At 47.9% G+C, this 18,924-nt stretch overlaps 1 protein-coding gene across 2 annotated transcripts in view; it reads right to left on the minus strand.

Annotated features, from left to right (window-relative positions):
- LOC138661493 (carbohydrate sulfotransferase 4-like) overlaps positions 1–18,924 on the minus strand; it is a 101,357-nt gene that overhangs the window by 20,815 nt on the left and 61,618 nt on the right. Inside the window, exon 2 of one of the 2 annotated variants that reach the window (XM_069746212.1) lies at positions 15,669–15,841. The exons of the other annotated variant lie outside the window; for it this stretch is intronic. The gene's annotated coding sequence lies outside the window, so the exon portion shown is untranslated. The remainder of the gene's footprint in view (positions 1–15,668; positions 15,842–18,924) is intronic. 2 annotated transcript variants of the gene reach the window in all.

Genomic DNA, 18,924 nt, shown 5'->3' on the forward strand with positions numbered 1-18,924 from the left:
TTTGATGAGCCCAAATCCAGTGCCTTACCTCCTCATAGGGATTGCGATTGTGCTATCAATTTGATTCCTGGTAGTAAGTTTCCTAAGGGCCGACTGTTCAATTTATCTGTGCCAGAGCACGCCGCTATGCGGAGTTATGTAAAGGAATCCTTGGAGAAGGGTCATATTCGCCCGTCGTCGTCACCATTGGGAGCAGGGTTCTTTTTTGTGGCCAAGAAGGATGGTTCTTTGAGACCTTGTATTGATTACCGCCTTCTTAATAAGATCACAGTCAAATTTCAGTACCCTTTGCCGCTGCTGTCTGATTTATTTGCTCGGATTAAGGGGGCTAGTTGGTTCACCAAGATAGATCTTCGTGGTGCGTATAATCTTGTGCGTATTAAACAGGGCGATGAATGGAAAACAGCATTTAATACGCCCGAGGGCCATTTTGAGTACCTGGTTATGCCATTCGGGCTTTCCAATGCTCCATCAGTATTTCAGTCCTTTATGCATGACATCTTCCGAGAGTACCTGGATAAATTCCTGATTGTGTATTTGGACGATATTTTGGTCTTTTCGGATGATTGGGAGTCTCACGTGAAGCAGGTCAGAATGGTGTTCCAGGTCCTTCGTGCGAATTCTTTGTTTGTGAAGGGGTCAAAGTGTCTCTTTGGAGTTCAGAAGGTTTCATTTTTGGGTTTCATTTTTTCCCCTTCTACTATCGAGATGGATCCTGTTAAAGTCCAGGCCATTTACGATTGGACTCAGCCGACATCTGTGAAGAGTCTGCAGAAGTTCCTGGGCTTTGCTAATTTTTATTGTCGCTTCATCAGTAATTTTTCTAGTGTTGCTAAACCGTTGACTGATTAGACCAAGAAGGGTGCTGATGTGGTCAATTGGTCTTCTGCGGCTGTGGAAGCTTTTCAGGAGTTGAAGCGTCGTTTTTCTTCTGCCCCTGTGTTGTGCCAGCCAGATGTTTCGCTCCCGTTTCAGGTCGAGGTTGATGCTTCTGAGATTGGAGCAGGGGCTGTTTTGTCGCAAAGAAGTTCTGATGGCTCGGTGATGAAACCGTGTGCCTTCTTTTCTAGAAAGTTTTCGCCTGCTGAGCGCAATTATGATGTTGGCAATCGAGAGTTGTTGGCCATGAAGTGGGCATTCGAGGAGTGGCGTCATTGGCTTGAAGGAGCCAAGCATCGCGTGGTGGTCTTGACGGATCACAAGAATTTGACTTATCTCGAGTCTGCCAAACGGTTGAATCCTAGACATGCTCGTTGGTCGCTATTTTTCTCCCGTTTTGATTTTGTGGTTTCGTACCTTCCGGGCTCTAAGAATGTGAAGGCTGATGCCCTGTCAAGGAGTTTTGTGCCCGACTCTCCGGGTGTTCCTGAGCCGGCGGGTATTCTCAAAGAGGGGGTAATTTTGTCTGCCATCTCCCCTGATTTGCGGCGGTTGCTGCAAAAATTTCAGGCTGATAGACCTGACCGTTGCCCAGCGGAGAAACTGTTTGTCCCTGATAAATGGACTAGTAGAGTTATCTCTGAGGTTCATTGTTCGGTGTTGGCTGGTCATCCTGGAATCTTTGGTACCAGAGATTTGGTGGCTAGATCCTTTTGGTGGCCGTCTTTGTCGCGGGATGTGCATTCTTTTGTGCAGTCCTGTGGGACTTGTGCTCGGGCTAAGCCCTGCTGTTCTCGTGCCAGTGGGTTGCTTTTGCCCTTGCTGGTCCCGAAGAGGCCCTGGACGCATATCTCTATGGATTTTATTTCGGATCTCCCTGTCTCTCAAAAGATGTCGGTTATTTGGGTGGTTTGTGATCTCTTCTCTAAGATGGTCCATTTGGTACCCTTGTCTAAATTGCCTTCCTCCTCTGATTTGGTGCCATTGTTTTTCCAGCATGTGGTTCGTTTACATGGCATTCTGGAGAACATCGTTTCGGACAGAGGTTCCCAGTTTATTTCGAGGTTTTGGCGAGCCATTTGTGCTAGGATGGGCATTGATTTGTCTTTTTCCTCGGCTTTCCATCCTCAGACAAATGGCCAAACCGAACGAACTAATCAGACTTTGGAAACATATCTGAGATGCTTTGTTTCTGCTGATCAGGATGATTGGGTGTCCTTTTTGCCTTTGGCTGAGTTCGCCCTTAATAATCGGGCCAGCTCGGCTACTTTGGTTTCGTCGTTTTTCTGCAATTCTGGTTTCCATCCTCGTTTCTCTTTAGGGCAGGTTGAGTCTTCGGACTGTCCTGGTGTAGATACTGTGGTGGATAGGTTGCAGCAGATTTGGACTCATGTGGTGGATAATTTGACATTGTCCCAGGGGAAGGCTCAACGTTTCGCTAACCGCCGGCCCTGTTTGGGTCCCCGACTTCGTGTTGGGGATTTGGTTTGGTTGTCATCTCGTTATGTTCCTATGAAGGTTTCCTCTCCTAAGTTTAAGCCTCATTTCATTGGTCCATATAAGATTTCTGAGGTTCTCAATCCTGTGTCGTTTCGTTTGACCCTTCCAGCTTCTTTTGCCATCCATAATGTATTCCATAGGTCGTTGTTGCGGAGATACGTGGCGCCTGTGGTTCCATCCGTTGATCCTCCTGCCCGGTGTTGGTTGAGGGGGAGTTGGAGTATGTGGTGGAGAAGATTTTGGATTCTAGTATTTCGAGACGGAAACTCCAGTACCTGGTCAAGTGGAAGGGTTATGGTCAGGAAGATAATTCCTGGGTCTTTGCCTCTGATGTTCATGCTGCCGATATGGTTCGTGCCTTTCATTTGGCTCGTCCTGGTCGGCCTGGGGGCTCTGGTGAGGGTTCGGTGACCCCTCCTCAAGGGGGGGGTACTGTTGTGAATTCTGTTGTCAAGCTCCCTCCTGTGGTCATGAATGGTACTTCGGCTGGTTCTGTCCATGGGCTTCCTCTGGTGGTTGTGAGTGGGGCTGCGGCTTCTGAGTTTCCTTCCACAGGTGACGAGGTTAATTCGTTAGCTGTCTGCTCTATTTAACTCCACTTAGATCATTGCTCCATGCCACCTGTCAATGTTCCAGTATTGGTCTAGTTCACTCCTGGATCGTTCTTGTGACCTGTCTTCCCAGCAGAAGCTAAGTTCCTGCTTGTTTTTCTCTGGTTTGCTATTTTTCTGTCCAGCTTGCTATTTTGATTTTTGTCTTGCTTGCTGGAAGCTCTGGGACGCAAAGGGAGTGCCTCTGCACCGTGAGTCGGTGCGGAGGGTCTTTTTGCGCCCTCTGCGTGGTCTTTTTGTAGTTTTTTGTGCTGACCGCAAAGTTACCTTTCCTATCCTCAGTCTGTTCAGTAAGTCGGGCCTCACTTTGCTAAATCTATTTCATCTGTGTTTGTAATTTTCATCTTTACTCACAGTCATTATATGTGGGGGGCTGCCTTTTCCTTTGGGGAATTTCTCTGAGGCAAGGTAGGCTTTATTTTTCTATCTTCAGGGCTAGCTAGTTCCTTAGGCTGTGACGAGTTGCATAGGGAGCATTAGGAGCAATCCACGGCTATTTCTAGTGTGTGTGATAGGATTAGGGATTGCGGTCAGCAGAGTTCCCACGTCTCAGAGCTCATCCTATATTATTAGTAACTATCAAGTCATTCCGTGTGCTCTTAACCACCAGGTCCATTATTGTCCTAACAACCAGGTCATAACAATTCCCACAGTGAAGCATGGTGGTGGCAACATTGTGCTTTGGAGTTGAAATTCGGAAGCTAGACCTGGGGTCTTAATGAAGGTGGTGGGTGCTCATGAATTGGCAAGTTTGTGCGCTAAGTGCCTTTATTATATTAGTGTATTCTATATGGCATGAATGCAGGTTACATCTCACATATTCAAATGTTTTGGACACATCTTAGCTCTTATAGAGGCAGCTGTGTTCTTTTATTTGTCTTTTGTTTTGTAGGTAGATACAAATAAAAAAGCTGATCAGCGTCTGCTAACAGGATGAAGCAAGTGTGAACAGGTGCAAGCTGCTGTGACTGCAGAACACACAAACCAGAGAGCACAGCAGCTGCTGTGTGCAAAGATGTCTGCAAACATCCAAAATGGTAATTCTGAACGGCATTACTGCTGTATACACTTCATAGATTCTAATAGCCCTTTATTTTGTAAGCCTTGGCACAGGAGACGTAAGTCTGATAAAGTAGGTTCCCTGTTGTGAATTCTGTGGCAGAGCTCCCTCCTGTGGTCACAAGTGGTACTTCGGCTGATTCTGTCTGTGAGCTTCCGTTGGTGGAGGAGAGTGGTACTGCGGCTTCTGAGTTTCCTTCCTCAGGTGATGTGGTGAAATCGTTAGGTGCTGCTCTATTTAACTCCACCTGGTGCTTTGATCCTGGCCTCCAGTCAATGTTCTAGTATGGGACTTGCTTCCTCCTGGATCGTTCCTGTGGCCTGCTGCTCTGCATAGCTAAGTTTCGCTTGTGTTATTTTTGTTTTCTGTTTTTTTTCTGTCCAGCTTGCTTATTTGGTTTTTCTTGCTTGCTGGAAGCTCTGGGACGCAGAGGGTGTACCTTCGTGCCGTTAGTCGGTACTGAGGGTCTTTTTGCCCCCTTTGCGTGGTTGTTTGTAGGGTTTTGTGTTGACCGTAAAGATACCTTTCCTATCCTCGCTCTGTTCAGAAAGTCGGGCCTCACTTTGCTAAATCTATTTCATCTCTACGTTTGTCTTTTCATCTTAACTCACAGTCATTATATGTGGGGGGCTGCCTTTTCCTTTGGGGTATTTCTCTGAGGCAAGGTAGGCTTATTTTCTATCTTCAGGCTAGCTAGTTTCTCAGACTGTGCCGAGTTGCATAGGGAGCGTTAGGCGCAATCCACGGCTGCCTTTAGTGTGGTTGGAGAGGATTAGGGATTGCGGTCAGCAGAGTTCGCACGTCTCAGAGCTCGTTCTATGTTTTTGGGTTATTGTCAGGTCACTGTATGTACTCTGATTTCTATGTCCATTGTGGTACTGAATTACCTAATCATAACAGTACTGGAGGCACAAAGTACTAATGATTCTCAATAGAGGGAAAAAAGAAGTTCTGAGACCATTTTTTTTTTCTTTGCACTGTGTTTTGCCTTTTTTTTCCCCTAGACATTTGGGTGGTTCAGGACACAGGTGTGGACATGGACATTCAGGGTCTGTGCTCTTCGATGGATAATCTCGCTATAAATGTACAAAAGATTCAAGATTTGGTGGTACAGAATCCTATGTTAGAACCAAGAATTCCTATTCCTGATTTGTTTTATGGTGATAGAGCCAAGTTTGTGAATTTCAAAAATAATTGCAAACTGTTTCTGGCCTTGAAACCTCGCTCCTCTGGTGACCCAGTTCAACAAGTTAGGATTATTATTTCTTTATTACGTGGCGACCCTCAAGACTGGGCATTTTCCCTTACGCCAGGAGATCCTGCATTAAGTAATATTGATGCGTTTTTCCTGGCGCTCGGATTGCTGTACGATGAACCTAATTCGGTGGATTAGGCAGAGAAAAATTTGCTGGCTCTGTGTCAGGGTCAGGATGAGATTGAGATTTACTGTCAGAAATTTAGAAAGTGGTCCGTGCTCACTCAATGGAATGAAGGTGCGCTCGCAGCTATTTTCAGAAAGGGTCTCTCTGAAGCCCTTAAGGATGTCATGGTGGGATTTCCTATGCCTGCTGGTCTGAATGAGTCTATGTCTTTGGCCATTCAGATCGGTCGACACTTGCGTGAGCGTAAATCTGTGCACCATCTGGCGGTATTATCTGAGCATAAACCTGAGCCTATGCAGTGCGATAGGATTTTGACCAGAGTTGAACGGCAAGAACACAGACGTCAGAATGGGCTGTGTTTCTACTGTGGTGATTCCACTCATGCTATTTCTGATTGTCCTAAACGCACTAAGCGGTTCGCTAGGTCTGCCACCATTGGAACAGTACAGTCAAAATTTCTTTTGTCCGTTACCTTGATCTGCTTTTTGTCTTCCTATTCTGTTATGGCATTTGTGGACTCAGGCGCTGCTCTGAATTTGATGGACTTGGAGTATGCCAGGCGTTGTGGGTTTTTCTTGGAGCCCTTGCAGTGTCCTATTCCATTGAGAGGAATTGATGCTACGCCTTTGGCCAAGAATAAGCCTCAGTACTGGACCCAGCTGACCATGTGCATGGCTCCTGCACATCAGGAGGATATTCGCTTTCTGGTGTTGCATAATCTGCATGATGTGGTCGTGTTGGGGTTGCCATGGCTACAGGTCCATAATCCAGTATTAGATTGGAAATCCATGTCTGTGTCCAGCTGGGGTTGTCAGGGGGTACATGGTGATGTCCCATTCCTGTCTATTTCATCATCCACCCCTTCTGAGGTCCCAGAGTTCTTGTCTGATTACCGGGATGTATTTGATGAGCCCACGACCGATGCCCTACCTCCGCATAGGGATTGTGATTGTGCTATCGATTTGATTCCTGGTAGCAAATTTCCAAAAGGTCGACTGTTTAATTTATCTGTACCTGAGCACGCTGCTATGCGGAGTTACGTGAAGGAGTCCTTGGAGAAGGGGCATAATCGCCCGTCATCGTCGCCATTGGGAGCGGGGTTCTTTTTTGTGGCCAAGAAGGATGGTTCGCTGAGACCTTGTATAGATTACCGCCTTCTAAATAAGATCACGGTCAAATTTCAGTACCCCTTGCCGCTGTTATCTGATTTGTTTGCTCGGATTAAGGGGGCTAGTTGGTTCACCAAGATAGATCTTCGTGGTGCGTATAATCTTGTGCGTATTAAGCGAGGCGATGAGTGGAAAACTGCATTTAATACGCCCGAGGGCCATTTTGAATACCTAGTTATGCCATTCGGACTTGCCAATGCTCCATCAGTGTTTCAGTCCTTTATGCATGACATCTTCCGAGAGTACCTGGATAAATTCCTGATTGTATACTTGGATGATATTTTGGTCTTCTCGGATGATTGGGAGTCTCATGTGAAGCAGGTCAGAATGGTGTTCCAGGTCCTGCGTGCTAATTCTTTGTTTGTGAAGGGATCAAAGTGTCTCTTTGGTGTTCAGAAGGTTTCATTTTTGGGGTTCATTTTTTCCCCTTCTACTATCGAGATGGATCCTGTTAAGGTCCAGGCCATCCATGATTGGACTCAGCCGACATCTCTGAAGAGTTTGCAAAAGTTCCTGGGCTTTGCTAATTTTTATCGTCGCTTCATCTGCAATTTTTCTAGAATTGCTAAACCATTGACCGATTTGACCAAGAAGGGTGCTGATGTGGTCAATTGGTCTTCTGCTGCTGTGGAAGCTTTTCAAGAGTTGAAGCGTCGTTTTTCTTCTGCCCCTGTGCTGTGTCAGCCAGATGTTTCGCTTCCGTTCCAGGTCGAGGTTGATGCTTCTGAAATTGGAGCGGGGGCTGTTTTGTCGCAGAGAAGTTCTGATTGCTCGGTGATGAAACCATGCGCCTTCTTTTCCAGGAAGTTTTCGCCTGCTGAGCGAAATTATGATGTTGGCAATCGAGAATTGCTGGCCATGAAGTGGGCATTCGAGGAGTGGCGTCATTGGCTTGAAGGAGCTAAGCATCGCGTGGTGGTCTTGACTGATCATAAGAACTTGACTTATCTCGAGTCTGCCAAACGGTTGAATCCTAGACAGGCTCGCTGGTCGCTGTTTTTCTCCCGTTTTGACTTTGTGGTTTCGTACCTTTCGGGCTCTAAAAATGTGAAGGCGGATGCCCTGTCTAGGAGTTTTGTGCCCGACTCTCCGGGTTTATCTGAGCCGGCGGGTATTCTCAAAGAGGGAATAATTGTGTCTGCCATCTCCCCTGATTTGCGGCGGGTGCTGCAAAAATTTCAGGCTAATAAACCTGATCGTTGCCCAGCGGAGAAACTGTTTGTCCCTGATAGGTGGACGAATAGAGTTATCTCTGAACTTCATTGTTCGGTGTTGGCTGGTCATCCTGGAATCTTTGGTACCAGAGAGTTAGTGGCTAGATCCTTTTGGTGGCCATCTCTGTCACGGGATGTGCGTTCTTTTGTACAGTCCTATGGGATTTGTGCTCGGGCTAAGCCCTGCTGTTCTCGTGCCAGTGGGTTGCTTTTGCCCTTGTCGGTCCCGAAGAGGCCTTGGACACATATCTCTATGGATTTTATTTCAGATCTTCCCGTCTCTCAAAAAATGTCAGTCATTTGGGTGGTTTGTGATCGCTTCTCTAAGATGGTCCATTTGGTACCCTTGTCTAAATTACCTTCCTCCTCTGATTTGGTGCCATTGTTCTTCCAGTATGTGGTTCGTTTGCATGGGATTCCGGAGAATATCGTTTCTGACAGAGGTTCCCAGTTTGTTTCGAGGTTTTGGCGAGCCTTTTGTGCTAGGATGGGCATTGACTTGTCTTTTTCCTCGGCTTTCCATCCTCAGACTAATGGCCAGACCGAACGAACCAATCAGACCTTGGAAACATATCTGAAAAAAAAAAAAAAAAAAGAGTATGAACCGCACATCCCAAAATCATACGTTGATGTAAAGCCGCTAGGCAAAAATTAATATAACTGAATATGAGGTTTTCAGTTTAACATTCTGATCAGACTGTATGAAGCCCACTGCCCCTTCACGGCAAACCACATTTTGGGATGTGCGGTTCATGCTCTTTTTTTTCTTTTTTGCAAAGCATGTTCTAGTCTTCTTCTTGGACCAGCACTCCTCCCATTTGGCTCAGGTGATTTTAATTAGCAGGAGACTGCAAAGTAAGGGGTCTAGCCCATTTTGGCTCTCACTGAAGAGCTGGAGGAAGGTGAGTTTAAGTGCTGCTTTCATTTTGGTGTTGGTGCTGTGTGGCGGCCATTGTTGCTGTGGCTTTGTGCTGGTGGGGCGGCGCGGTCTGGAGTCGTGGGGACTCAGTCTTGCAGCATGGGTGCTGTGGGGCAACAGGCCGTCCGCCCTGCTGGTGCATGGCCGCTGTGGCGGTGGGCGCCGCACGGCTCCGCTCCGTTAGGGCGTTAGGACCCACTACGAGGTTTGCCGTGACGGGGCAGTGGGCTTCATACAGTCTGATCAGAATGTTAAACTGAAAACCTCATATCCAGTTATATTAATTTTTGCCTAGCGGCTTTAGATCAACGTATGATTTTGGGATGTGCGGTTCATGCTCTTTTTTTTCTTTTTTGGGAAACATATCTGAGATGCTTTGTTTCTGCTGATCAGGATGACTGGGTGTCCTTTTTGCCTTTGGCTGAGTTCGCCCTTAATAATCGGGCCAACTCGGCTACCTTGGTTTTGCCGTTTTTCTGCAACTCTGGGTTCCATCCTCGTTTCTCTTCAGGGCAGGTTGAGTCTTCGGACTGTCTTGGTGTGGATACTGTGGTGGACAGGTTGCAGCAGATCTGGACTCATGTAGTGGACAATTTGACCTTGTCCCAGGAGAAGGCTCAACGTTTCGCTAATCGCAGACGCTGTGTGGGTCCCTGACTTCGTGTTGGGGATTTGGTTTGGTTGTCGTCTCGTTATATTCCTATGAAAGTTTCCTCTCCTAAATTTAAGCCTCGTTTCATTGGTCCATATAGGATTTCTGAGGTTCTTAATCCTGTGTCTTTTCGTTTGACCCTTCCAGATTCTTTTTCCATCCATAACGTAGTCCATAGGTCATTGTTGCGGAGATACGTGGCACCGATGGTTCCATCTGTTGATCCTCCTGCCCCGGTTTTGGTGGAGGGGGAGTTGGAGTATATTGTGGAGAAGATTTTGGATTCTCGTGTTTCGAGACGGAAACTCCAGTATCTGGTTAAGTGGAAGGGCTATGCTCAGGAAGATAATTCCTGGGTCTTTGCCTCTGATGTCCATGCTCCCGATCTTGTTCGTGCCTTTCATATGGCTCATCCTGGTCATCCTGGGGGCTCTGGTGAGGGTTCGGTGACCCCTCCTCAAGGGGGGGTACTGTTGTGAATTCTGTGGTAGAGCTCCCTGCTGTGGTCACAAGTGGTACTTCGGCTGATTCTGTCTGTGAGCTTCCGTTGGTGGAGGAGAGTGGTACTGCGGCTTCTGAGTTTCCTTCCTCAGGTGATGTGGTGAAGTCGTTAGGTGCTGCTCTATTTAACTCCACCTGGTGCTTTGATCCTGGCCTCCAGTCAATGTTCTAGTATTGGACTTGCTTCCTCCTGGATCGTTCCTGTGGCCTGCTGCTCTGCATAGCTAAGTTTCGCTTGTGTTATTTTTGTTTTCTGTTTTTTTCTGTCCAGCTTGCTTATTTGGTTTTTCTTGCTTGCTGGAAGCTCTGGGACGTAGAGGGTGTACCTCCGTGCCGTTAGTCGGTACGGACGGTCTTTTTACCCCCTTTGCGTGGTTGTTTGTAGGGTTTTGTGTTGACCGCAAAGTTACCTTTCCTATCCTCAGTCTGTTCAGAAAGTCGGGCCTCACTTTGCTAAATCTATTTCATCTCTACGTTTGTCTTTTCATCTTAACTCACAGTCATTATATGTGGGGGGCTGCCTTTTCCTTTGGGGTATTTCTCTGAGGCAAGGTAGGCTTATTTTCTATCTTCAGGCTAGCTAGTTTCTCAGGCTGTGCCGAGTTGCATAGGGAGCGTTAGGCGCAATCCACGGCTGCCTTTAGTGTGGTTGGAAAGGATTAGGGATTGCGGTCAGCAGAGTTCCCACGTCTCAGAGCTCGTTCTCTGTTTTTGGGTTATTGTCAGGTCACTGTATGTACTCTGACTTCTATGTCCATTGTGGTACTGAATTACCTAATCATAACAGTTCCCATCAATAAGGTTGTCTGGCTGTGGCTGATAGGCACACATGAATTGTCCACAAAAATATATTTCCACCCTCTTTACTCCTAATTATCTCAGGTATTGATTCCCTCAAAGATAATCTAAGTCAATGGTTAGATGAGCTCCTGGTGATCAGAGTCTCTGGTTACCTTAGGGACACATCCTCCGTTCTGGAAGTCGTTGATAAATTTTCATGGTAAAATAATTTCTTCTTCATGAAATGTGATGTGTGTCGTTGGTTTTTATTTTATTATTCCATATTCATTAGTCAAGATATCTGTCCAACACCATCCAGATTGCTACAGTACTTATTGTCCAACTTGAAACAATTCGTCATGCTAGTTTTGGACTATTTGTTAAGTTATAATTTTTTCATGCTTCATTCACAATTCTTTCAATAAATGGAAAGCCCCCAATGGGCTCAAAAATCTCCCCGTCTTTAGCCATTCTTTACATGGCTTGGTAGGAATATTTCCTAATCCTTTCTTTTCCCACATAATGTGGTACGGCCATTATGTAGACGATGTCCTTATCATTTGGTTGGGAGAAACACTAGTCATCCCACAGTTCCTACAATACATGAACACCAATGATCATATTTTATGTTTTGGCTTGGGAGGAATATTTTTTAATCCTTTCTTTTCCCACATAATGTGGTACGGCCGTTATGTAGATGATCTCTTCGTCATTTGGTTGGGAGAAACACTGGTTATCCAACACTTCCTACAATACATGAACACCAATGATCATACTTTATGTTTTGGCTTGGGAGGAATATTTTTTAAGCCTTTCTTTTCTCACATAATGTGGTACGGCCGTTATGTAGACGATCTTCTCATCGTTTGGTTGGGAGAAACACTGGTCATCCCACACTTCCTACAATGCATGAACACCAATGATCATAATTAATGTTTTACATCCTAATATTCCAGTTTCAGTTTTGGATCTCACACTCACAGGCATACTATCGGAGGGCAGGGCAGGGACAACATTATACAGAAAGGTTACCGCAGGCGGTACTATTCGTCTCTCTAGCAGCTGTCATCCAAGACATAGCACTCAACCTTTCCCTTATGGTGAAGTTCCGCGTGCCAGATGTATCTAATGATGATGCTGTCCTTCGTAAGAACACCCCTCATTTGCAACAGACTTAGACTGAAGCTATCACGATATGAAAAAAAGCAAGCGTTTAATAAAATTGCAAACAAATCGAGAAATAGCTTGTTCTACAATTCTAGAAATAGTACTATCAGGAATCAGGATATGTTCACACGTTGCTTTTTTTATGCGTTTTTTCCCGCAAGCAAAACCTGCTCTCTTGGCAGTAAGAAACTTGCTTAAAAAATGCAGGTTCTGTGTTTTTTCAGTTGCATTTTTTGCTGCGTTTTTTTTTTCCCCACGTTTTTGTCATGGTGCACATGTTTCTTGTGCATGCTGATAAAACCTTTGCTTTCAGCGGGTGAAAAACACTGAAAGAAGTGATGTGCTGCATTTTGCAATAAACAAGGTATTGCACAAAATACTGTGGACAAGAGCTGTGCATGAGATTTCTGGAAGCTCGTAGACTTTGCTGGTAAAACGCAGCGTAGACTTTGCTGGTAAAACGCAACGCAAAATCAACAAAATCAACACATGATTCACCCTTTGTCACTTTCTCTACACGGTACCGTTCTCGATTCAATGAAATTAACAAAATTGTTTTGAAACACCTTCCTATTGTAAACCAGGATGAAGCCCTGGGACTGCAGATGTGTGGCCAGAAGGGGGCGCTCACTGGGAAACATGCTGTCCCTCTGCACGTTGCAGTCTCACCATCAGCCTGTAACGGCATTAGATGCAATATTTGTGTGCGTGCTGCAGACCAGGAAATCTCCATCCATTGCACATGGTGAGGATGGCGACATTAAACCCACCGTGTGCGATATTGGATACACGACATGTGATTAAAAAAAACCATTGCAGCGCGCACAGCTAATATTCATAGCAACACTACTACGAATTCTGGGGAAGTAAAACGTTTTACCGCCATTCATAAAGGTGACGTGTCGCTATCTCTGCTTCATGGCTAAGAGAACGTGATGTGTCCTCCGTCCTTCCAGAGGTGGCAGAGACAGGCAGTACCACGAGAGGCATTGTGTCCAGAGGTGGCAGAGACAGGCGGTACTACGAGAGGCATTGTGTGCAGAGGTGGCAGAGACAGGCAGTACCACGAGAGGCATTGAGTCCAGAGGTGGCAGAGACAGGCGGTACTATGAGAGGCGTCGTGTCCAGAGGTGGCAGAGACAGGCAGTACCACGAGAGGCATTGTGTCCAGAGGTGGCAGAGACAGGCGGTACTACGAGAGGGGTTGTGTCCAGAGGTGGCTGAGACAGGTGGTACTACGAGAGGTGTCGTGTCCAGAGGTGGCAGAGACAGGCGGTACTACGAGAGGTGTCATGTCCAGAGGTGGCAGAGACAGGCGGTACTACGAGAGGTGTCGTGTGCAGAGGTGGCAGAGACAGGCGGTACTACGAGAGGTGTCGTGCCCAGAGGTGGCAGAGACAGGCGGTACTACGAGAGGTGTCGTGTGCAGAGGTGGCAGAGACAGGCGGTACTATGAGAGGTGTCGTGTGCAGAGGTGGCAGAGACAGGCGGTACTACGAGAGGTGTCGTGTGCAGAGGTGGCAGAGACAGGCGGTACTACGAGAGGTGTCGTGTGCAGAGGTGGCAGAGACAGGCGGTACTACGAGAGGTGTCGTGTGCAGAGGTGGCAGAGACAGGCGGTACTACGAGAGGTGTCGTGCCCAGAGGTGGCAGAGACAGGCGGTACTACGAGAGGTGTCGTGTGCAGAGGTGGCAGAAACGGGCGGTACTATGAGAGGTGTCGTGTGCAGAGGTGGCAGAGACAGGCGGTACTACGAGAGGTGTCGTGTGCAGAGGTGGCAGAGACAGGCGGTACTACGAGAGGTGTCGTGTGCAGAGGTGGCAGAGACAGGCGGTACTACGAGAGGTGTCGTGTGCAGAGGTGGCAGAGACAGGCGGTACTACGAGAGGTGTCGTGTGCAGAGGTGGCAAAGACAGGCGGTACTACGAGAGGTGTCGTGTCCAGAGGAGGCAGAGACAGGCGGTACTACGAGAGGTGTCGTGCCCAGAGGTGGCAGAGACAGGCGGTACTACGAGAGGTGTCGTGTCCAGAGGTGGCAGAGACAGGCGGTACTACGAGAGGTGTCGTGTGCAGAGGTGGCAGAGACAGGCGGTACTACGAGAGGTGTCGTGTGCAGAGGTGGCAGAGACAGGCGGTACTACGAGAGGTGTCGTGTGCAGAGGTGGCAGAGACAGGCGGTACTACGGGAGGTGTCGTGCGCAGAGGTGGCAGAGACAGGCGGTACTACGAGAGATGTCGTGTCCAGAGGTGGCAGAGACAGGCGGTACTACGAGAGGTGTCGTGTGCAGAGGTGGCAGAGACAGGCTGTACTACGAGAGGTGTCGTGTGCAGAGGTGGCAGAGACAGGCGGTACTATGAGAGGTGTCGTGTCCAGAGGTGGCAGAGACAGGCGGTGCTACGAGAGGTGTCGTGTGCAGAGGTGGCAGAGACAGGCGGTACTACGGGAGGTGTCGTGTGCAGAGGTGGCAGAGACAGGCGGTACTACGAGAGGTGTCGTGTGCAGAGGTGGCAGAGACAGGCGGTACTACGGGAGGTGTCGTGTGCAGAGGTGGCAGAGACAGGCGGTACTACGAGAGGTGTCGTGTGCAGAGGTGGCAGAGACAGGCTGTACTACGAGAGGTGTCGTGTGCAGAGGTGGCAGAGACAGGCGGTACTACGAGAGGTGTCGTGTGCAGAGGTGGCAGAGACAGGCGGTACTACGAGAGGTGTCGTGTGCAGAGGTGGCAGAGACAGGCTGTACTACGAGAGGTGTCGTGTGCAGAGGTGGCAGAGACAGGCGGTACTACGAGAGGTGTCGTGTGCAGAGGTGGCAGAGACAGGCTGTACTACGAGAGGTGTCGTGTGCAGAGGTGGCAGAGACAGGCGGTACTATGAGAGGTGTCGTGTCCAGAGGTGGCAGAGACAGGCGGTGCTACGAGAGGTGTCGTGCCCAGAGGTGGCAGAGACAGGTGGTACTACGAGAGGTGTCGTGTGCAGAGGTGGCAGAGACAGGCGGTACTATGAGAGGTGTCGTGCCCAGAGGTGGCAGAGACAGGTGGTACTACGAGAGGTGTTGTGTGCAGAGGTGGCAGAGACAGGCGGTACTACGAGAGATGTCGTGTCCAGAGGTGGCAGAGACAGGCGGTACTACGAGAGGTGTCGTGTGCAGAGGTGGCAGAGACAGGCGGTACTACGAGAGGTGTCGTGTGCAGAGGTGGCAGAGACAGGCGGTGCTACGAGAGGTGTCGTGTCCAGAGGTGGCAGAGACAGGCGGTACTACGAGAGGTGTCGTGTGCAGAGGTGGCAGAGACAGGCGGTACTATGAGAGGTGTCTTGTCCAGAGGTGGCAGAGACAGGCGGTGCTACGAAAGGTGTCGTGCCCAGAGGTGGCAGAGACAGGTGGTACTACGAGAGGTGTCGTGTGCAGAGGTGGCAGAGACAGGCGGTACTACGAGAGGTGTCGTGTGCAGAGGTGGCAGAGACAGGCGGTACTACGAGAGGTGTCGTGTCCAGAGGTGGCAGAGACAGGCGGTACTATGAGAGGTGTCGTGCCCAGAGGTGGCAGAGACAGGCGGTACTACGAGAGGTGTCGTGTCCAGAGGTGGCAGAGACAGGCTGTACTACGAGAGGTGTCGTGTCCAGAGGTGGCAGAGACAGGCTGTACTACGAGAGGTGTCGTGTCCAGAGGTGGCAGAGACAGGCGGTACTACGAGAGGTGTCGTGTCCAGAGGTGGCAGAGACAGGCTGTACTACGAGAGGTGTCGTGTCCAGAGGTGGCAGAGACAGGCGGTACTACGAGACACAACATTTCCACGCGGACTGAAGGATACAATGATTTCTTTTCTATTTCTCACCTCTGGATCCTGATGGGTTTTATCAGCTTTTATTGCTGGACATTCTGCAGCCCGGAATCTGCTCTACACTGCGGTCACAGATGGCAGAACGGACACTAGGCCCAACACATAGTGATTGCAGCATTAACCACTGAAGTGCCGCACGTCTCCGGGGACATCAGGGGCTGAGCTTTCTGGGAAACAAGTCAAATTAAGGAAAGAAATCAGCAGGTGACTCTCAGCTTGGCCATATCTGACAAACCCATCTGTAATACACTTTACAATCTCAGCTCCACTACATCGGGGAAGCTCAGTTCTGCAAAAACACAGCTCTGCTATACCTGACCATCTCACTGACAAACACAGCTCTGCTATACCTGATCATCTCACCGACAAACACAGGTCTGCTATACCCGATCATCTCACTGACAAACACAGCTCTCCTATACCTGATCATCTCACCGACAAACACAGCTCTGCTATACCTGATCATCTCACTGACAAACACAACTCTGCTACACCTGACCATCTCACTGACAAACACAGCTCTGCTATACCTGATCATCTCACCGACAAACACAGCTCTGCTATACCTGATCATCTCACCGACAAACACAGCTCTGCTACACCTGACCATCTCACTGACAAACACAGCTCTGCTATACCTGATCATCTCACTGACAAACACAACTCTGCTATACCTGATCATCTCACTGACAAAATCAACTCTGCTATACCTGATCATCTCACTGACAAACACAGCTCTGCTATACCTGATCATCTCACTGACAAACACAACTCTGCTATACCTGATCATCTCACTGACAAACACAACTCTGCTATACCTGATCATCTCACCGACAAACACAGCTCTGCTACACCTGACCATCTCACTGACAAACACAGCTCTGCTATACCTGATCATCTCACTGACAAACACAACTCTGCTATACCTGATCATCTCACTGACAAAATCAACTCTGCTATACCTGATCATCTCACTGACAAACACAAATCTGCTATACCCGATCATCTCACTGACAAACACAGCTCTGCTATACCTGATCATCTCACCAACAAACACAGCACTGCTATACCTGATCATCTCACCGGCAAACACAGCTCTGCTATACCCAATCATCTCACCAACAAACACAGCTCTGTATACCTGATCATCTCACTGACAAACACAGCTCTGCTATACCCGATCATCTCACCAACAAACACAGCTCTGTATACCTGATCATCTCACTGACAAACACAACTCTGCTATACCTGATCATCTCACTGACAAACACAGCTCTGCTATACCTGATCATCTCACTGACAAACACAACACTGCTATACCCGATCATCTCACCGACAAACACAGCTCTGCTATACCCGATCATCTCACTGCTATACCTGATCATCTCACCGACAAACACAGCTCTGCTATACCTGATCATCTCACTGACAAACACAGCTCTGCTATACCTGACCATCTCACTGACAAACACAGCTCTGCTATACCTGACCATCTCACTGACAAACACAGCTCTGCTATACCTGACCATCTCACTGACAAACACAGCTCTGCTATACCTGACCATCTCACTGACAAACACAGCTCTGCTATACCTGATCATCTCACTGACAAACACAACACTGCTATACCCGATCATCTCACCGACAAACACAGCTCTGCTATACTCGATCACCTCACTGACAAACACAGCTCTGCTATACCTGATCATCTCACCGACAAACACAGCTCTGCTATACCTGATCATCTCACTGACAAACACAGCTCTGCTATACCTGACCATCTCACTGACAAACACAGCTCTGCTATACCTGATCATCTCACCGACAAACACAGCTCTGATACCTGATCATTTCACTGACAAACACAGCCCTGCTATACCTGACCATCTCACTGACAAACACAGGTCTGCTATACCTGACCATCTCACTGACAAACACAGCTCTGCTATACCTGACCATCTCACTGACAAACACAGCTCTGCTATACCCGATCATTTCACTGACAAACACAGCTCTACTATACCTGACCATCTCACTGACAAACACAGCTCTGCTATACCTGATCATCTCACTGACAAACACAACACTGCTATACCCGATCATCTCACCGACAAACACAGCTCTGCTATACCCGATCATCTCACTGACAAACACAGCTCTGCTATACCTGATCATCTCACCGACAAACACAGCTCTGCTATATCCGATCATCTCACTGACAAACACAGCTCTGCTATACCTGATCATCTCACCGACAAACACAGCTCTGCTATACCCGATCATCTCACTGACAAACACAGCTCTGCTATACCTGATCATCTCACTGACAAACACAACTCTGCTATACCTGATCATCTCACCGACAAACACAGCTCTGCTACACCTGATTATCTCACTGACAAACACAGCTTTGCTATACCTGATCATCTCACCGACAAACACAAATCTGCTATACCTGATCATCTCACTGACAAACACAGCTCTGCTATACCTGACCACCTCACTGACAAACACAACTCTGCTATACCTGATCATCTCACTGACAAACACAACTCTGCTATACCTGATCATCTCACTGACAAACACAACTCTGCTATACCTGATCATCTCACTGACAAACACAACTCTGCTATACCTGATCATCTCACTGACAAACACAACTCTGCTATACCTGATCATCTCACTGACAAACACAACTCTGCTATACCTGATCATCTCACTGACAAACACAGCTCTACTATACCTGATCATCTCACCGACAAACACAGCTCTGCTATACCCGATCATCTCACTGACAAACACAGCTCTGCTATACCTGACCATCTCACCGACAAACACAGCTCTGCTATACCTGATCATCTCACTGACAAACTCAACTCTGCTATACCTGATCATCTCACTGACAAACACAGCTCTACTATACCTGATCATCTCACCGACAAACACAGCTCTGCTATACCCGATCATCTCACTGACAAACACAGCTCTGCTATACCTGACCATCTCACCGACAAACACAGCTCTGCTATACCTGATCATCTCACTGACAAACACAACTCTGCTATACCCAATCATCTCACTGACAAACACAGCTCTGCTATACCTGATCATCTCACTGACAAACTCAACTCTGCTATACCTGACCATCTCACTGACAAACACAGCTCTGCTATACCTGACCATCTCACCGACAAACACAGCTCTGCTATACCTGATCATCTCACTGACAAACACAACATTGCTTTACCTG

The sequence above is a fragment of the Ranitomeya imitator genome, chromosome 2 (genome assembly GCF_032444005.1).
Source record: "Ranitomeya imitator isolate aRanImi1 chromosome 2, aRanImi1.pri, whole genome shotgun sequence".
Classification (NCBI taxonomy): Eukaryota; Metazoa; Chordata; class Amphibia; order Anura; family Dendrobatidae; genus Ranitomeya; species Ranitomeya imitator.